The 20,223-nt window shown below is 46.2% G+C and overlaps 1 protein-coding gene across 3 annotated transcripts in view; it reads right to left on the bottom strand.

The window, feature by feature from the left end:
• Nucleotides 1-20,223, bottom strand: part of MYO7A (myosin VIIA) — a 284,107-nt gene that overhangs the window by 211,272 nt on the left and 52,612 nt on the right. The gene's annotated exons all lie outside the window — the stretch shown is intronic.

Below are 20,223 nucleotides of genomic sequence, written 5' to 3'. Positions count from 1 at the left end.
GCCCCTCTTAAACATGCACTCGCAGCTCTAGAGCTCTCATGATTCTAAAGACCTCTATCAAATCCCCCCACATTTAAAAGGCCAGTGGCAAGTACAGCCAGGTAGCATTCTTTGATGACATCACAGCTTGGCTCCTATATAAGGCTGCTCCAGACGCCCTTCCTGTGCCTCGGCAACAGGTCAACTCTTGCCATGTTGTTCCTAGTTCCTGTCTTCTGCTCCTTGTCCCTTGCTTTTTCCGATTGGACTTCTGGCTTGACTCTTGGACTGGACCTTGTCTCTGCTGGTACCCTGCCTACCTCGCCTACTGCCAGGAATATGACTCCACCAGTACACTGCCCGCCTTGACCACTGCCTGGAATCACGATTCCACAAATACGCTACCTACCTCAGACCTCAGCTTGACCCTGCTCTTGTCAACGGCCATCTGCCCTGATCTCGGCTCGGCCTGACCGCCTTCTCCTCCAGCTGACCTGCACACTTTCTTCACTATGGATCTCCACCATCACAGAGGCCTGCACCTAAGACCAGCCGGCCTTGGAAACTGAGGACTCAACCTAAGGGGAATGTGGGCTGGTATAGGCGAAGCTTCAGTTGGGCCTCTGCTCCAGCTAGTTCCGCCTGCCGACAGCCGGGACCTTCAGGGCTCCTTCCTGCAGGTTGACCAACTCTGCATTGGCCCAAGGGTCCGCTCCCGTAACAATTATGTTTGACACCTAGAATTTGTCTTCCCTTATTATCCAGTCCACCACCCTTCTGGCCATGAGTCCTTAGCTCAAGCCTCCTCCTCCAAAAGCATCAAAGCTGGAGACTTCTTTCAGGAATCCTCAACTTGAGCTATAGGAAGTCACCATCCAAGCACCATAGCCAGGTTTTCTACCAATAGCCTCTGCAGTGGTCCCAGGCTCAAGTAACACAAAAGCAGGCTTGAGTCTGAAACCCAGGCCTCCCATGAGCCACTGGGCATGCTCTTGGTCCAGATCATGTTCTCTATTCCTTTTGAAAATAAAATGTTCTCATGATTCTAATCATTTCTGTGCTCTAGCCACGGTCTCTTGGTTACAATCTTGTAGCTGTTACATAATAAACGATTGTCCTAAGATCCACCCGTAAGATGGCTTGATTAATCAGGACAAAAGTCACATGCGGGTTAGCCATGATATGTCAGAATCAGCTGTGGCTCTAACAATTCAAGCCAAACTGAACCATCCCTGTAGCTTCAAGGGAAGTTCCAGTCTAACCCAAATCGGGTTGCCCAAGCCTATTACCAAAAGATCAGGGAAAACAGTGCCGTATCAGAAAATTCTCTTTCACTATCAGCTATAGGATATACTCCTAGCAGCAAGAAAAGACGCAGGTAAGAAGTTGGCCACTGAGAGCCAGATGGGCTCAACATTTTTCGCATGGACAATAAATGGGAAAAGCTCCTTTAGTTAAGTGCATCTGGCCCTCCATGTTCTGAACGGTTAAGTGATTTAAAACTGCACTACGGAACGTGTTCATTTTGGAACAATTTTATTCTGTAGTAACTGGTAAGCCTCTGGGAAGATCTCGATAACCACGTACAGAAATGCTTCTGCCCAACAGCTTCATTGGAACATTTGTGACGGCTGTGCCAGAGGTCGGTGGACCCAGTGGGACACGAAATCCTACCAGTGACTTTTATGTAGGCGTGACGGGATATTTTAAGTTAACAGCAGCTGCTCCACCACACGAGCCTTCGGCGTGCAATCAAAAATGATATTGTGGATGCACTGATCTCATTTTTATTTGAAAATATTAAGTCTGCTACACTTGTTTGGCAGATCAATTTGAGGAGAGTGAATGGGGATTCGTAAGTTTTCAGACCCCTGTGGGCCTTCCTTTGAACTCTCCCCCTGCTGTGTCCCTGTGGTAGGGCAGCAGAGGGCTTTTAATTAAAGTGGTCAGGGTGCTGCGGGGTAGGAGGGCAGGAATATCCGTATGGAGAGGTGAAGGGAAGGAGGAGATTGGGTCTGCCTGGGCCAGCACTATTTCATTTATGCTGTAGACCACCCCGAGTCTGTGTTTTGGAACAGGGGCAGTACAGAAATGTGAAAAAGAAATAAAATATATGTTTCCTCACTGCAGATCTCTGCTAGTAATGCGGAGGAGACTCGGCACATCCAAATCAGTAAAGTAGGGACACCGAGCCCAAGGAACACAAATCTACATAAGCTTTGGAAGAGCCGGCGGAAATATTTACTCCCAATCCAAGCGATGCTGTCAACACGGCTGAAGGGTTTCGTCTCCTCCTCTGCCTCAAGCTGATCCCCACACGTTTGCCTGCACTGGGCAGAGGATGATGCGTGGCGTACAACACAGCGCACACGGTTTTTTTGATAGCAGGCAGGGACAATAGCCTTCTGGAAAAAGGAGAGTTTTCAGAACCACCCTGATGAGCACTAAGGTAACGCTCTGCAAAGTCACTAGCTGGATACAGGTTTAACAGAAAAGGCAAGAGGGGAATACTCATCACCTATAAACGCACCGTCAAAAGGACAGCGCAGCACTGCTAAGGCAAAAAAAGTGCCTTAGCCAGTCTTGGACTGGGCTCTGCGGGATTGGGGGAAGGATCGGAGGCCACGAGACAGTGTGGGATCCCAGTGGAAGACACATGAGCTCTTTGTGCTGTGTATACTGATGCTACATGATGTGAAGGTACTGAAGCTTTGAGGAAGCCTTGCCTCAAGGCTTCCACGTCTGTCCGTGGAAGGAAATTATTGTGGAAAATTTCCTGGGCTGGATTTAAACCTTGCTCCAGCTTTGAGTGTTTGCCATCTCGTTGGAAGTTGCCTGTTTCTTTAGTCCAGGGAATGTTTAAGTTATTCCCTTATCTTTTAATAAACCAGCATTGAGACTTCATTTGAGGCCCTGGGCTGAATCTGGTCCTCTATGTGCATGTGTGTGACATGGCTTCAGCCCATTAGCCTCACAGAAATACAGGGATGCAATCCATGCACAGAATACACTCGGGCCCATACAGTAAAGTCCGCGGGAGAGTGGGCGAACGCCCGCTCTCCTGTGCGCGCAATTCACTATTCAAATTAGGGCCAGCAGTAAAAAGAGGCGCTAGGGACACTAGCGCGTCCCTAGTGCCTCTTTTTGGACAGGAGTGGCGGCTGTCAGCGGGTTTGACAGCCAACGCTCAATATTGCTGGTGTCGGTTCTCAAACCCGTTGACAGCCACGGGTTCGGAAACCGGACACCGGCAAAATTGAGCATCCGGTTTTCAACCCGCGAGCCGACTTCAAATTTTTTATTTTTTTTTTAACTTTTTGTAACTTTCGGGACCTCCAACTTAATATCGCCATGATATTAAGTCAGAAAGTGCACAGAAAAGCAGTCTTTACTGCTTTTCTGTGCACTTTCCCGGTGCCCGGAGAAATTTGCGCCTACCTTTGGGTCGGCGCTAATTTCTTAGAGTAAAATGTGCGGCTTGGCTGCACATTTTCCTTTCTGAATCGCGCAGGAATACCTAATATGGCCATCAACATGCATTTGCATGTTGCGGGCGCTATTAGGTTCGGGGGGGGGGGGGGGGGTTAGACGTGCGTTTTCGACCCTTTACTGAATGAGGGGTAACACTAGTGCATCGAAAACGCGTGTCCAATCGCAGGTTAACAATGTGCTCCGCTGGAGCGCACTGTACTGTATTGGCCTGACTGTGAGGAATAATGCACTTTTACAATAGCATTTCTTTCCACAAGGACTAAGGCTGCCCTCTAGCGTTTAACATGTGATCGGCTTACAAGCCTGCAGAACTCATGGAAATGTTCACTGCTGATTTAAAAGATTTTTTTGATTTTCCCCAAAGAATTTGCATAGATAAATTCTACAAAACATTAACAAAGAAGCATGTTTAAATGTATCCCACCCTTCAGAGTCAAAGGCTAACGCAGTCTGTGCTATAAGCCTTCCGAGGTGCGACTTGAAGACCTACCCAGATGGAGAACAGGACTATGCAAGACACAAGCATTTCTTTCGGTGTAAAGGGATTTTCAGAATAAAAGGCTTCATACTATGAGACTGGAAGGGAGGAGACTGCAGAATAAGGATGCATTTGTTCATGGAAATCAAGGTGCACGCCTGGAGCAGCCTCCCAGTGGAGGTGGGAGGAGCAAAAATGGTAAATGAATTTAGAAACGTGTTGGATTGGAAAAGTGGATCGTTAGCCATGCTAGAGCTGACATTGACTAAGGTCTGCAGTACTGCAGTTGCATAGTAACAATATTCTGGACGATAGCAGACGTGGACCAGCTGGCTCACCCAGTCTGGCCAGTTGTTCCCGTCTACACTGTTCTCTAACTAAGGTTTTAACTCCCAGCAATCGCCTGTACAACTTGATCGCCTGCAGGATATCAGTCCAAGTCTTGAGGTTATGATCTTTCCTAACTGTCCATTTCTATGTATCCTCAGACAGTGTACAGGGCGTGTTTGTTGTTGTACGTGCATGTTACTTATTTCTGCTGGGTAAAGGTTTCAGTACAGTTCACAGCAAACTTTATAGAGTTGAATTGCAGCTTGTGAAATCATAGAATGCATTACGTTATCTATTTAAACACAGTTTGGACAAAAATGGAAGCAATAAGCTGAACTCCCCAAAGTTTTATAGTCAAGTTGTAAATTCCATTGATTCCATTCGTGCGGTTTGCACTTTTGAATTACAGTAGAATTAAAGGTAGGAAGAAGACATGTGTGTAAACAGCCGGTCAGGGAGTATACGCTGTTCTGGTTATAGGATCCTTGAGTGGTCAGTGGTCGCTCAGATGGTATAGCAGACCTGGGGGTGAAACTCCACTGCTGGAGAATGGGATACGGTTTGTCTTCCCTGAACGCTGTCAGAAACCCCTCCAGAATCTGTGACCATTGCAGAACCTTCCCTACAGTGCAGAGAGCATTCACAAAATTCACCCTGAACTGTGGTGGATGTCTGCTGTCACCCCACATAACAGAAAACGTGGGGGTGACAGCAGACATCCACCACTTCACAAATAGACAGGATTCTAGTTGACATCTAGACCCTCAGCTATAATCAAGAGGGCCGAATTCCTTTCCCCAAGAGCTTGGAATCCTTCCAGAAAAAAATGTAAGCAATCTCCAATCCTTTACTCCAACATCCATTGGTCATGTGGTAACTCGTAATTTTAATGTTGAATTCCCTTGGGCAGAAGGAGATCCAGTTGGGCTCTAACGTCTTCTATTACATGAGGAAGTGGAGGGGGTTGCCTAGTGGTTAGAGCAGCAGGCGGAGAACCAGCTAAGCCAGAGTTCAAATCCCCCCCCCCAACACTCCCTGAGACCCGAGGCAAGTCATTTCGCCCACCATTGCTTCCAGTATAAACTTAGATTACGAGCCCTCTGGGGAGAGGGGAATACCTACAGTACCCGAATGGAGTCTGCTTTGAAGTGGCCGACCAGTCACAAATGGTGGAATTAAAAAATTAAATAGTGCAGTGTCTGTACTTGGGGCGTGGATGAGCTCCAATTAGCAGACTGTTATGACCGTCGGTCGCAGACGGCTGCAACCGCTATTACTCACTTCGTGCGTCGCTGCCCTCTCTCCTCTGGGAAGACTCGAGGCTGTGGCCAGCCACTTCCGACCCTCATGGCTCTGTCCCAGGACTCCCCAGGGCAGCAAGGACGCCGCCGACTGCCATGTCTCTCCCGGGCCTTCCTAGGCGCGCGCACGTGCGTGCTCCATGATCCTCCTTTAAGGACGCTAGGGAGGGAACCTCAGGGGCGTCTCCCCTTGATGACATCACTAGCCCTGGACTCCTAAGCACCATCGGGGCCTGGCTCTAAGCGACCTGGCAACGAGTTCTCTCCTTGCTGAATCCTGCTCGTCCTGTTCTTGCTACGGATGCTGGTTCCTGCTTCACCTGGCGTGAGGCACTCTCGGGTACCCGCTCCTCGGGGGCCCTGTTCCTGTCTCTGGCTATCAGCTCCTCGGAGGACCTGGCACCTCGGACGCTGTCTGCCATCTCCCCTATTCCTCGGGGCTACTCCAGGAACTACTCTACCCGTGAGACTCTACTTCAGTGTACCCCCGTTCTGTGGACCATTGCCGCTCTACTCTACCCGCTCTACTCTACTTCGGTGTACCCCGCTCTGCGGACCATTGCCATTCTACTCTACCCGTGAGACTACTTCGGTGTACCCAGTTCTGCGGACCATTGCCACTCTACTCTACCCGTGAGACTACTTCGGTGTACCCAGTTCTGCGGACCATTGCCATTCTACTTTACCTGTGAGACTCTACTTCGGTGTATCCCGCTCTGCGGACCATTGCCACTCTACTCTACCCGTGAGACTCCACTTCGGTGTATCCCGCTCTGCGGACCATTGCCGCTCTACTCTACCTGTGAGACACTACTTCGGTGTACCCCGCTCTGCGGGCCATTGCCATCGCTTGTGACTAACCGCACCCCCGCTCCTCGGGGTAGTGCTTGTGAACTTGAGACTGAGCCACGCTCCCCACCACTCCTCGGGGCAGCACCTTGTATACTTCTGTTACTACATTCTGCTCCCCGCTCCTCAGGGTAGCGACCTGCCTATCTCTGAGACTGTACTGTACTCCCGGGCTCCTCGGGGTAGAGTTCTCTTGCACTGCCAGAGACCCCTAGGCTTCCCCATGTCCCGGGTAAGCCTACGTCATTCTTCCTGTGCTGACTCTCTCTGTGGCTCTACCGCCTGGTGTCGCCCTCGCAAGCACTCCTCCATACCCTGCCTGCATTCCCCGCTCCTCGGGGCCTGTTCAGCACTCCACCACTAGGGGGACCTATTCTGGCTCACCTCACCCACACCCCAGTCTCCTGCTCTTCCTGTACTCGCTGGGCTGTGTCACCTATAGCTCAGACCTCGCCTTCCGATGGTGAAGCTCAGTGGGGCTCCTCCCCGTGGGCGGGACCATCTCTCACCTCGGGCCAAGGCCCCCCTAACCTACGAATGCTAACACCGACAGATGAATCTCAGCAACCCCCTCCATGCTGCAGCTGGAATTCCCTAGGCTGAGTTCTGGATGGTCATATGACCGGTGCTGACTCACGGTAGGCGATGTCAGACCTGTATAGATTTCTTCATCCTACTCTAGGGACATTAAGACCACATCACACGTAACTAGAACAAAACATAGGCCGCTGAATAAACAAAACCTTCTGCGCCAGCAAGTGACATTAAGAAATGAGGGGGGGGGAGAAACGATTGTCAAAATGTATAGAAACTGTATGAGGGAAGACAAAGAAGGGGAACCAAGCTTCTAGTGCTTGGTCAGAAGGATTCCTTCCTTTCAATTTACGGCACAGAGAATGTGTGAATCTGCGATGCCCCATTAGGATCCCTACGAAGGTGCGGCCCTGTAGAAGGGCTATGAATCTGGAGTAGGAATAAGGAATGTGTCATCTCTGCCACTGCACCCCCATGCGGGGCATCTGCCTTGATTACTTCCTGCACACAAGGCAGAGACCTGTAGAGCAGATTTTTGAATTGAAAGTTTAAGGGAGAGGAGTGGGGGGGTTTTAAGATTCAGTTCCCTCTTTCCTATCAAAATCCTAGGCCCAGTTCAGTGGGGACATGGCTTGGTGGGGATTTAAGAGACTTTCTGATTGATTTCATCTTTATTCTGTATTGTCCTCTGAAAGGAATTTTCTCTTTTAGTTAGGGAACTTGTATATTTCCCATCTGATTTGCTCGGCCCAAGAGAGTCTGGTGGCCCCACACGGTAAAAGTTCTTGAAGAAGGTGATGATGGCAATTTCAGTATGCGGAGGAAACAGGGGAGAGGAGAAGAAATGACGCCCACCGGGTGCTTGCTCACAGCTTATTTTGCACCAGAGAGTCAAGCAGGGACCTCTCTCTGGTACAAAGGGAAAAAGAAGAGTGGAAGTGAAGGAAAAGATCCCACCAGAGCTACAGCATTAATCAGATACTATTTATCAGGCACTCTAAAATGGAGGGAACGTCCATGGTACAGAGTCCTGATAGTCCCCAAATTCCAGTGGGAATACCTGGGGTCCTCCTCATTCCTTTCCTTTCAGAAAGGAATGAGGAGGACCCCAGGAACAGACAAGGAAGGCCCACACGTGCTGATTCAAGTATTTATTTCTGGATTGTGGATTTACCAAAAGAAATGAGAAATTACTATTTACCTGATAATCTCCTTTTCTTTAGGACAGTCAGATGAATTCAGAACAAGTAGGTTATGCACCTCTACCAGCAAATGGAGACGGAGCAAACTGAAGTCACAGTATATATACGCCTGCGGTGACATCAGCCTGCCAGTATTCTCTTCAAAAGCAACTGTGGGCAGACCAGCAAAATGTAATTAAACAGATAACCATTTCAGTACTCAGAAAGCAGGCAACATTGAGCTCAGACAAGAATGTATTAACACTAGTCTAGGGACTGGAAGAGCACTTACCAGTAATCCCTGTAACATGTAGCCATGGAGGAAGACTATAATACAACCATTTGGCAGCCAATGGGAGGGAAGCTGAATTCATCTGACTGTCCTAAAGAAAAGGAAATTATCAGGTAAGCAGTAATTTCTCATTTCTTAGCATCCAATCAGATGAATCTAGAACAAGTGGGATGTACCCAAGCTACTCCTTAAAAGGGTGGGAGGCTGCCCACAGTCCAGTCAAAACCGCATGTGCCAAAGCTGCGGCCTCCTGAGCTTGTGCATCCAGACGATAATACCTGGAAAAAGTGTGTAACAAGGACCAAGTTGCAGCTCGGCAACAAGGATCCACCATTCACCTGACCTCTGAAACAGGCGAGAGCTGCTAAGTGTACCTTTAAGGAATTAAGTGCCAAGCCTTTATTCAAGCCATCCTGCACAATTCCAAAATGAGCAGAATCTTGACCAAACAAGGAAGAGTACCTTGATCTTCACACCAGGCCTCAAACACTCGCCAAACCTGCACATAGGCAAGGAAGTGGAGAACTTTCTAGCTCTTAGCAAGTTGGAAATCACTGCCGCAGAGCATCCACATTTCAGCAAGTGAGCTCTTTCAAGGGCCATACCATGAAGAATGGGACCCTGCCGCAACAGATCCCTGTGCACTGGAAGCCAAAGGGGCGATTCTGCCAGGAGCCGCAGCAGATCTGCATATCACAATCTCCTGGACCAATCTGGAGCAACCAAGAACACCATCCCTCTGTGGCGCTCAATTCTTCGGTCTAATCTTCCCAACATGGGCCATGGAGGAAAAGCATACAGCAACTTGTCTTCTGGTCACTCCTGCACCACGGCATCGATCCCCAGCGACTTTGGATCTCTTCTGCCACTGAAAAATTGCAGAACTTTTGCATTGCGAGAAGTTGCCAGGTCTAGAAACGGGAGACCCCAATGATCCAGAATAATCTGAAACGTCTTATTTGATAGTCCCCATTCTTCAGGGTCCAGACTTTCCCTACTGAGAAAGTCTGCTCTTACATTGTCTTTTCCTGCTATATACAAGGCTGAGATCATCTGGAGATGTAGTTTGGCCCATTCCATAAGTTGTTCTTTCTCCTGCGACACTTGTTGGCTCTTGGTTTTTCCCTGCCAATTTAAGTAAGCCACAGTCGTTGTGCTATCTGACATTATCCGGACCACTCAACCCTGCAGCCTATTGCCGAACCGCAAACATGCCAGCCAGACTGCTCTGGCTTTCAAACAATTGATATTCCAGAGAGACTATTCTGCATCCCAGCACCCTTGTACGGTCAGCTCCTGACAATGAGCTCCCCAACCATGAAGGCTCACATCTATCATCAGTACTAGCCATTACGGTGGTACTAGGAAAATTCCCTTCCTTAGATGATCTGGCTGTAGCCACCACTGCAGTCGGGAGGAGACCTCTATTGGCAGGTGGAGCCAAATTGAATAGTCCAGAGACTGCGGGTTCCACCGAGACAACAGGGTATGCTGAAGAGGACGCATGTGTGCTCTGAAAAAGCAGCTACAGGACCAAGGCACTCATCTGAGGGACCACGGAAATCACCTCAGGAATTCTCAACTGAGGAAGGGACCATCTGGTATCACCGCATGAGAGTGGGGCAAATTTATTTTCCTTATTTCTCCTTTTTCAAATCGAAGCAATCCCCAGTAGGGAGATGCACGTCCATCATCTGCTGGAGACGGAGAATACTGGCAGGCTGATGTCACTGCAGGGGTGTATATACTGTGACATCAATTTGCTCCATATCTATCTGCTGTTAGAGGTGCATAACCCACTTGTTCTGGATTCATCTGACTGGAGGCTAAGAAAAAGTATATTTTGTGTCAGATTCATTTTATTGCACAAGTGCTTCAGTAAAGACTTAATGTTGGAAAACCAATCAATCGTCCTTCTGGTTCTTTTAAATGCACATGGTGATTGATGCATTTAACACCTTGGGTCCTGGAGGATAATCTCCTTTCTTGCCACCCACCCTTGCTGATGAAGAATGGGGCTTGAAGAGAGTAATTTGTGACTGTGTATGTGACTTAGCCCCTGTGGGGTTCATATTCAAAGGTGTTTAGCCAGATAGCTTGTGAGTTATTCAACCGAATGCTGACTTTCAAATATTTTGGGCACTTATCTGGCCAGATAACTTAGAAGCGTTCCAGGGGCATTCTGGGGTGGAGTTATGTTATCCAGCTAACTTAGCTGATTTTCAGCTATATCTGGCTATGTTAACCGAATAAATTTAGCTCTGCCTCAGAATATAACCGGTTAAGTGGCACAGAGTTATAAAAAAGTGAAGTGCAGGTCCCATTCTCCTACCCGATATTTTACCAAGGGTCCTGCTGGGCCAGACACCCTACTCTTCCCAAACCCCACCAAAAGTCCTTTGTAGAAATGTTGTGGGATCCACTGAACAGAACCCTCCCCTCCAGAGTTTGGCAGCCATTTGTCAGTAATGGGACCTCCTCTTCTCAACACCCACACACCTGGTACCTTCATATATCTTGATTTAAGACCTTCAAAGACTCTGCCTGTACACCCCTTATATATTTATTTGAAATTATTTATATACCGTTCAGCAATAAAATATTTGACAAAATGGTTTACAATAAATTACAAGACAAAAACAAATGAAAAACAAGAGAAGAAAAATTACATACATAAAATTATATAAAATAAAATAGAAAACATTATAAGATAATATTAAAAACTAATTAAAATCAAGAAAGGGAAAATAAAAGAAACAAGAGTAATAAAATAAAATAGTGGTAACGACTGTGTATAATGGAATTAAGTGAGGTTTGTGTCGGAGATGGCAAAAGCTTTTGAGAATAGGTATGCTTTTAGTGGTTTCTTGAATTCTTTGGAGTTTGAGATTTGACGAAGAGGAGTTGGTAAAGAGTTCCATAATAATGGACCTGCTACTGAAAAAGCTCTTTTCCTGGTGATATCTAAGCGAGCTAGACATATTGAAGGGATATCTAGTAAATTTTTGTTTAGAGATCTTAAATGCCTAGATGGTTTGTAGATCCGGAGAATGGAACTGAGCCAAATCGAGGATGGATTATGTAATAGTGAGTGCACAATAGACAATATTTTATTAAGGATTCTAAATTTGATGGATAACCAATGTAGAGAGCATAGCGTTGGGGTGATATGACTTTTGACAGGAGAACCTAGTAAGATACGGGCAGCAGAATTTTGTATAAAATGTAAAGGTTGGATTGCAGAGTCAGGAAACCCCAAGTAAAGACCATTACAGTAGTCCAATCCTGAGAAGGTTAAGGATTGGAGGACAGAACGGAAGTCACGAAAAATAAAAGCGGGCGTAGGCGTTTGAGTAGATGCAATTTAAAGAAAGAGTTTTTGACAGTTAAAGAACTGAGTTGTGACATAGACAAAGCTGAGGTTAGTAAGACTCCCAGAATCCGAGCTTTAGTGAGAATTGGTATGGAAGTGCCGTTTAAGAGAAGGTGTGCAGGGGGACCATTTGAAGGGTTAGCGATCGAACTTAGAAAGGGTATTTCAGTTTTGTTGGGGTTTAGTTTTAGACGGCTTTTAGAAGGTTGCCGGAGAGAGGTTTCTTCATGCTATGCTACAGATTGGGTATAAAATGCATGTGGTGCCCCCTTGGGTCAGCCACTAGATAGCCCTAGGGCCCTGCTTAGACAGTCAACATCCCTGTGAGCCTTCCATCCTTTTTAACCCCTCCCAACCTGGAGGGTTGCCTCAGCCATTTTAGTGCAGCTAGTTCAGTGCAGTTAGCCTCAGAGCAGTGAGGATGCATTTGTTCTGCTCCCTGTAAGGACTCCCAGCCTCATCATTTACTCTAATTGTGAAGAGGTCTCTCACTGTCCACTCCCTGCTGGAGGATACCTCTCCCATTAGTTGCAGTGAGATAGATGTTTGGGCCATATTCCCTCCTGGGAGTCTCATCCAAAGGGCTGAAGACATTGTGAGCTCCACTCTACTCCCTTTGTGGGCAAGACCAGTGCCAGTACCTTCTGCACGAGATTTTTGATGGCCAATATGTATCCAGCCCTGACAGAAGGGACGGCTTCTTAAACCTTGCACCCTTTGGGGAAGGCTTCCCTGCACCCAATGGACCCGGCTGAAGACCTGTGAACCCTAATCTACTCCCTAGATGGGGCAAGCACCAATGACAGGGAAGCAGCAGTCAATGAATGTTTCTTGCATCAAACAAGTATTCCTATATTGTTTTGTGGGGAAGTTTTTTGATTCACCCTGCCCCATGAGGATCCAGGGCTGGGACAGCCTGGTTCACGCATTCTAAAGACTTTTCCCATAAGAGAAGTCACAGGCACCAAGACCGAGAAGTGTGGACCAAGATCTCTGGAGATTCCCAACCGGATCTCCACCTTATGAGACCAGGAAAGGCTGGATGACCGTGAATAAACTGGACTCGGGTAGGACTTTTCATGTTTGAGGGGACCCCACCAATAGGATTCCCATTTCGCTCGCTGAGAAAGCTTTGTGCATTTTAAAATCACCACAGGAAGCTTTACCCAGATACCTGAGATAAAGGACACCTACCTGGAAGAAGAAACTTACCTCTGTACATCAATCAGCTGTAGATTCACCTTCATTGATAAATGGACTTTAATTTAATTGTTAAAATATTAGTACCCTGCCTGGTTTATTCCAACACCTCACCCCTTGGGATGCAGCACGCACACAGGTCGATTCTGTAAAGTGCACTCGGCCAAGCGCACTGTTTAACACCGGGGTTGGCCGCGGGTTTTCGGGGTTTAGCGCGTCGAAAACACATGCCCAAGCCCCCCTGGAAACTAATAGAGCTCATCACATGCAAATGCATGTTGATGAGGCTATTAGTTATTCACCCGGGATACTGAAAGTAAAATGTGCGGCCAATCCACACATTTTACGCTCAGACATTAACGCCTGCCCAAGGATCGCGCGCCCAGGAGAGATGACTGGACGTGCACTGGGGGAGCGGGCGACTCAACACAGATCGCCCGTTCTCCCGCGCTTCTCGCTGAATCGGCCTGACAGAAAGGAGCACACCACTGCCTGGGCCATAAACGAGAGTTCCCCCCCCCACCCCCAAAAGATTCCACCCTTGGGAGAGAGAGTAAAGTTAAGGGAGAAGTGCTAGCCGGCGCAGCCCCGAAGGAATACATTAGTTTGTGTGCCCCTGGGACTTAAACCTCTCCAATCAAGGGTTACATGCACCTGTAAACTTGGACGGACACTCTGCTTCTTTAGTGCTAGCTGCGTTGTATTTTCTTTGCCACACTGCCAGGCCTCCCTTCTCTCTCTCTCATCACGCGTCACATCCTGTTCAAGCCCGCATAAAACTCCAGTTCCCCCCACATCACGGGCCGAGCCAGGCTCTCACAAACAAGACCCGAAGCAGAGCCCTGCGGGCACCCTGATGGCAATCACCGGCAGTCTTTGCCCTAGGTTTTCTCTCACCCTCTTCCTTTCGACAGCTGGGTACTGCAGTGACCTCCTGCGGCAGAGAGTGACCTATGTAGCCTTTGCCATAGTAAAAAATAAATAAATAAATAAAGTAGCAGAGCCCAAAAAAACAAAAGTCAACAAATAAAAAACCGATCCAAGTCAGAAAAAAATGTTGTTAGAAAATAAACAGCTTTAAGGCATGGAAAAAAAAAAGCTTTGTGCATGTAGCCTATTTTTTCCTGATATTTTTGGGTCTGATTTTTTTTTTTGGAAAAATCTTTTGCCTCTTCAGTTTTTTGCGCTCCTTGTCACTGTCACATTCTAACCCGGTCCCGAGCCGAGCCCGGTCCCGAGCCGACTTAGCTGATTTTTGTACGAAGGAATTGCTCGTGTAACCCTCCCCCACTCTCCGATCTCTGGATAAAGCAGTGTGTGGTTGACCCATTGGTCCACTTGAATGCAGAAAAATAAAGGTTAAAAAATTAAAAAAAAACCCCACAACAGCAACCACAAAATATAGGCTGATGCCTTTTTATACATCAGTGACAGCTTTCCAGAGCTAACACTCTCTTCCTCTGGTTAGAATGGGTCAGATCTCTCGGTGAGCAAAACGTTTCCTTACTAATAGTGCCACTTAAAGAACTGTAGAGAGAACGCCGGGTTTATCGCACGTTCAGGCACCGAAAACAGACTCCATCAATTCTACACCTGGCAGACAGCAGCCGCGATGTCTAATATGCAACTAATTTCTGTCTCTCGGCTATAAGCTCCCTGACATGGCACCAGCATTTTCTTTTTTTCTAGCTGGACACTTCATCTTTATACAGCTGCTGCATTGGTTTAATTGCCCCATAAATTTAAGTGGAAGCATCTGGATGCCTGGTGCTATTAGGCACTGTTAAAATGTCAGCTGCCCGAAGCACAGGGGCCGATGGATGCCTCAACCTATTCACTGGTGGTTCCTTTCAATCTAAATGCTAATGTGCCCTTGGGATGGCTCCTGGTACCACAGTCCATTTCCTAACGTTGCATTACTGTCCGGATCCCCGTTAATGCATGGATCACCCTGGATGAAGATATCAATTATTCAAGCTTTTGTGAGAGGCAGGCACGTTTCACAAGGCCCCCGCCCCCCCGCAATTATCCACAGGGGATCCTTCTCGTGCTCCTCCTCTAATGTACTGTACTCAATTTGGAAAATGTGACGGGGGCTACAGAGGTAAAACAGGAGAGAACGAGAACAAAGCCAACATAGACACGAGATAACATACAATAAAGAAGAACAGGGCAACAACTCCAGTGGCGGAGGTGGGGAGACCACTGCATCAATGACCCTGGAAAGGGAAATTCAGAACTATCCAAGAATGCAAGCCATTGCAACATAAGAGCTGCCATACTGGGTCAGACCAAAATCCCCCAGTATCCTGTTTCCAACAGAGGCCCATCCAGATCACAAGTTCCTGGCAGGATCCCAAGGGGCAGATCGATTCCAAGCTGCTTATCCCAGGGATAAGAAGTGGATTTCCTCAGGTCCACCTTAATAATGGTTTATGGACTTTTCCTTCAGGAACTTATCCAAACCTTTTTTAAAGCCAGTTACACTAACAGCTTTATCACATCCTCCAGCAATGAATTCCAGAGTTTAATTATGCGTCGAGTAAAAAAAAATATTTTCTCCTATTTGTTTTAAATGCATCACCTAGTAACTTCATCGTGTGTCTTTGTACTTTTTGAAAGAGTAAACAACCAATTTGTATTTACCCATTCCACTCCACTCATTATCTTATAAACCTCTGTCATATCTCTCGTCAGCCTTCTCTTCTCCAAGCTGAAGAGTCCTAACCTTTTTAGGCTTTCCTTATAAGGGATCGCAAGGGGCAGATAGATTCCAAGAGTCCTAACCTTTTTAGGGAACCCCATTAATAAAGGTTCCATCACCTTTATTAATTTGGTCGCCCTTCTCTGTACCTTTTCTAATTCTGCTATATATTTTTTGAGATGTAGTAACCAGAACTGCACACAGTTCTCAAGATGAGGTTGCACCATGGCGTGATACAGAGACATTACAATATTCTCTGTTTTATTCTTTGTTCCTTTCCTAAAAATCCCTAGCATTCTATTTGCTTTCTTGGCTGCCGCCAGACACAGAGCAGAAGATTTCAACGTATTATCCTTGATGACACCAAGATCCTTTTTCTGGATGGTGACTCCTAACTTGGAACCTTGCGTTGTGTAGCTACAATTTAGGTTCCTCTTCCTTACGTGCATCACTTTGCACTTGTCCACATTAAATGTCATTTCTCTTTTGCGTGCCCAGACTCCCAGTACTGCAAGGTCCACCTGCAATTTCTCACAATCCTCTTGTGATTTAACCACTTTGAAAACTTTGGTATCATCAGCAAATTTGGTCCCTCCTCACTTGTTCCCATTTCTAGGTCATAAGAACATAAGAATTTGCCATACTGGGTCAGTTTCCAACAGTGGCCAATCCAGGTGACAAATACCTTTGTTCAACGAAATTGCCTAATTCGGAATGGTTCGGGAGAACCGAAAAATGATTTAAATTTTTCTGAAATTTCGGAAAAAATTCATTTTCGGGTTAGTGCATTCTAACTCCAGATAGTGCACACTAACTCTACCACGTTAGTGCGCACTATCGGGAGTTAGCGCGCACTAACCCGAAAATCGGGGCCCCTGGGAAAAAAAAACCCAAACCGCGGGAGAAACGAAATTCCCGTGGGGGGGCCCTGAAACGAAGCCCAACACGAAATTAAAAACTGAAGCACATCTCTAGTAATTAGATCCTATTCTCCTATTGCGCAGTGATAAATTGTGGCTATTGCTTAAGTCTACTTTGTTAATAACAGTTTATTGACTTCTCCTTCAGGAATTTGTCCAAACCTTTTTTAAACCCAGCTACGCCAACCACCTTAACCATATCCCCTGGCAATGAATTCCAGAGCGTAATTGTGCGTTGGATGAATAGATTTGTTTTGAATGTGCTACTTACTAAAATTGTTAGATTTTACACAATGACGTTAAAGCATGACAAAAATCTGCAAAAAGTGGATCACAAGCAAAAAACAAGGGGATAAAATCGTGGTATCCTTTGATGTGCTTGTACTGTACACAAGTGTCTAAATAACAGAGCAACCTGTGAAAGAAAACAAAGAACAGCCATGCTTCTGGTGGACCAATTCTGTTCATGGTGTGGAGCAGCAGCGTAGTGGTTAGAGCAGTGGGCTGCAAGGCCAGGGTTCAAAACCTGCTGATGCTCTTTATGACCTTTGGTCAGCCTCTTTACCCTTCATTACCTCAGTGTACTTCATATACACTGTAAGCCCTCTTGGCCATGGCCCCACCAACTATTTCTGGATTTGCAACTGGCTTTGAGTTCGGCCTTTGGAAAGGTAAAGAAACTAAATCTGAATTCCAAATGGATAACACATGTACCATGGAGACCCAGTTTATGTAAATGTGCCTCATGCATATTCATTGTGGATATCCTGAAAAGCCGACTGGCTGTGGGGTCCCCGGGACAGGTTTGGGAAGCCCTGCCCTAGTGGAAGCATCAGCCCTAGTTGAATGCCTACAAGCAGAAATTGGTCAGCCTTACTCTCTCGCTATAACTGGGGGTGAAGTAGTTTATAGGTACATGTGTTATCCATTTGGAATTAGGATTTAATTTCTTTACCTTTCCAAAGGCCGAACTCAAAGCCAGTTGCAAATCCAGAAACAGTTGGTGGGGCCATGGCCAAGAGGGCTTACAGTGTATATGAGGTGCACCGAGGTAATGAAGGGTAAAGAGGCTGATCAAAGGTCATAAGGAGCATCAGCAGGTTTTGAACCCTGGCCTCGCAGCCCACTGCTCTAACCACTACACTATTGCTCCACACCATGAACAGAATTGGTCCACCAGAAGCATGGCTGTTCTTTGTTTTCTTTCACACGTTGCTCTGCTATTCCCCAGGACAGGTTTGGGAAGCCCTGCATTAGGCCAATGATGGTGAACACCAGTCCTCGAGTACCGCAAGCAGACCAGGTTTTCAGGATATCCACAATTGATATGCATGAGATAGATTTGCATACAATTGAGGCAGTGCATGCAAATCTCGTGCATATTCATTGTGGACATCCTGAAAACCTGGCCTGTGTGTGTGGCACTCGAGGACTGGAGTTCGCCATCACTGCATCAAAACAGTCGCTGGACTTTTTTACGTGCAGATATTTAAACAAATGGTCAAAAAAATACATAAAAAGTGGATCTCACTGACAATCAGCCTATAAGAAAGTGATTAGCTGGCGTAGTGTCGGTCCTACAAACATTGCTAGTTTGTATACATAGTATAGCGACCACTACTTTTTTTGAATTAAATGACCAGAAACCATAATTGTTTCTTTTTATCAATCACTCTTGTAAAGAGCCAGTGCTTGAAGCGGGACGCTACATGTGGATGTTCTGACCCATTTCATCTGCCTGCTGCCCAGAAAAAGGAGAGGACCCAGCTGTAGTCAGTCAGCATGGGGACACAGTGGGGCCAATGTAACGAGACATGCGCTGAAATCAAGCCCAGCATCCTGTTTCCAACAGTGGCCAATCCAGGCCATAAGAACCTGGCAAGTACCCAAAAACTAAGTCTATTCCATGTTACCATTGCTAATGGCAGTGGCTATTCTCTAAGTGAACTTAATAGCAGGTAATGGACTTCTCCTCCAAGAACTTATCCAATCCTTTTTTAAACACAGCTACACTAACTGCACTAACCACATCCTCTGGCAACAAATTCCAGAGTTTAATTGTGCGTTGAGTAAAAAAGAACTTTCTCCGATTAGTTTTAAATGTGCCCCATGCTAACTTCATGGAGTGCCCCCTAGTCTTTCTACTATCCGAAAGAGTAAATAACCGATTCACATCTACCCATTCTAGACCTCTCATGATTTTAAACATCTCTATCATATCCCCCCTCAGTCGTCTCTTCTCCAAGCTGAAAAGTCCTAACCTCTTTAGTCTTTCCTCATAGGGGAGCTGTTCTATTCCCCTTATCATTTTGGGAACCCTTCTCTGTACCTTCTCCATCGCAATTATATCTTTTTTGAGATGCGGCGACCAGAATTGTACCCAGTATTCAAGGTGCTGTCTCACCATGGAGCGATACGGAGGCATTATGACATTTTCCGTTTTATTCACCATTCCCTTTCTAATAATTCCCAACATTCTGTTTGCTTTTTTGACTGCTGCAGCACACTGAACTGACGATTTCAATGTGTTATCCACTATGACACCTAGATCTCTTTCTTGGGTTGTAGCACCTAATATGGAACCCAAAATTGTGTAATTATAGCATGGGTTATTTTTCCCTATATGCATCACCTTGCACTTATCCACATCAAATTTCATCTGCCATTTGGATGCCCAATTTTCCAGTCTCACAAGGTCTTCCTGCAATTTATCACAATCTGCTTGTGATTTAACTACTCTGAACAATTTTGTGTCATCTGCAAATTTGATTATCTCACTTGTCGTATTTCTTTCCAGAACATTTATAAATATATTGAAAAGTAAGGGTCCCAATACAGATCCCTTAGGCAGTCCACTGTCCACTCCCTTCCACTGAGAAAATTGCCCATTTAATCCTACTCTCTGTTTCCTGTCTTTTAGCCAGTTTGTAATCCACGAAAGGACATCGCCACCTATCCCATGACTTTTTACTTTTCCTAGAAGCCTCTCATGAGGAACTTTGTTAAACGCCTTCTGAAAATCCAAGTATACTATATCTACCGGTTCACCTTTATCCACATGTTTATTAACTCCTTCAAAAAAGTGAAGCAGATTTGTGAGGCAAGACTTGCCCTGGTAAAAACATGCTGACTTTGTTCCATTAAACCATGTCTTTCTATATGTTCTGTGATTTTGATGTTTAGAACACTTTCCACTATTTTTCCTGGCACTGAAGTCAGGCTAACCAATCTGTAGTTTCCCGGTTCGCCCCGGAGCCCTTTTTAAATATTGGGGTTACATTTGCTATCCTCCAGTCTTCAGGTACAATGGATGATTTTAATGATAAGTTACAAATTTTTACTAATAGGTCTGAAATTTCATTTTTTAGTTCCTTCAGAACTCTGGGGTGTATACCATCCGGTCCAGGTGATTTACTACTCTTCAGTTTGTCAATCAGGCCTACCACATCTTCTAGGTTCACCGTGATTTGATTCAGTCCATCTGAATCAATGGAAAAATGTTGCAGACTTATTTCTAATGATTCTAAGTTACTACTATTCAAAAGTAAATTGTTTCAGCTCCTATCGGCCCTTTTCCTCTATTGCTAGCA

Source organism: Rhinatrema bivittatum, chromosome 5 (assembly GCF_901001135.1).
Source record: "Rhinatrema bivittatum chromosome 5, aRhiBiv1.1, whole genome shotgun sequence".
Taxonomy (NCBI): domain Eukaryota; kingdom Metazoa; phylum Chordata; class Amphibia; order Gymnophiona; family Rhinatrematidae; genus Rhinatrema; species Rhinatrema bivittatum.
This window is presented reverse-complemented; position numbering and strand designations above follow the sequence as displayed.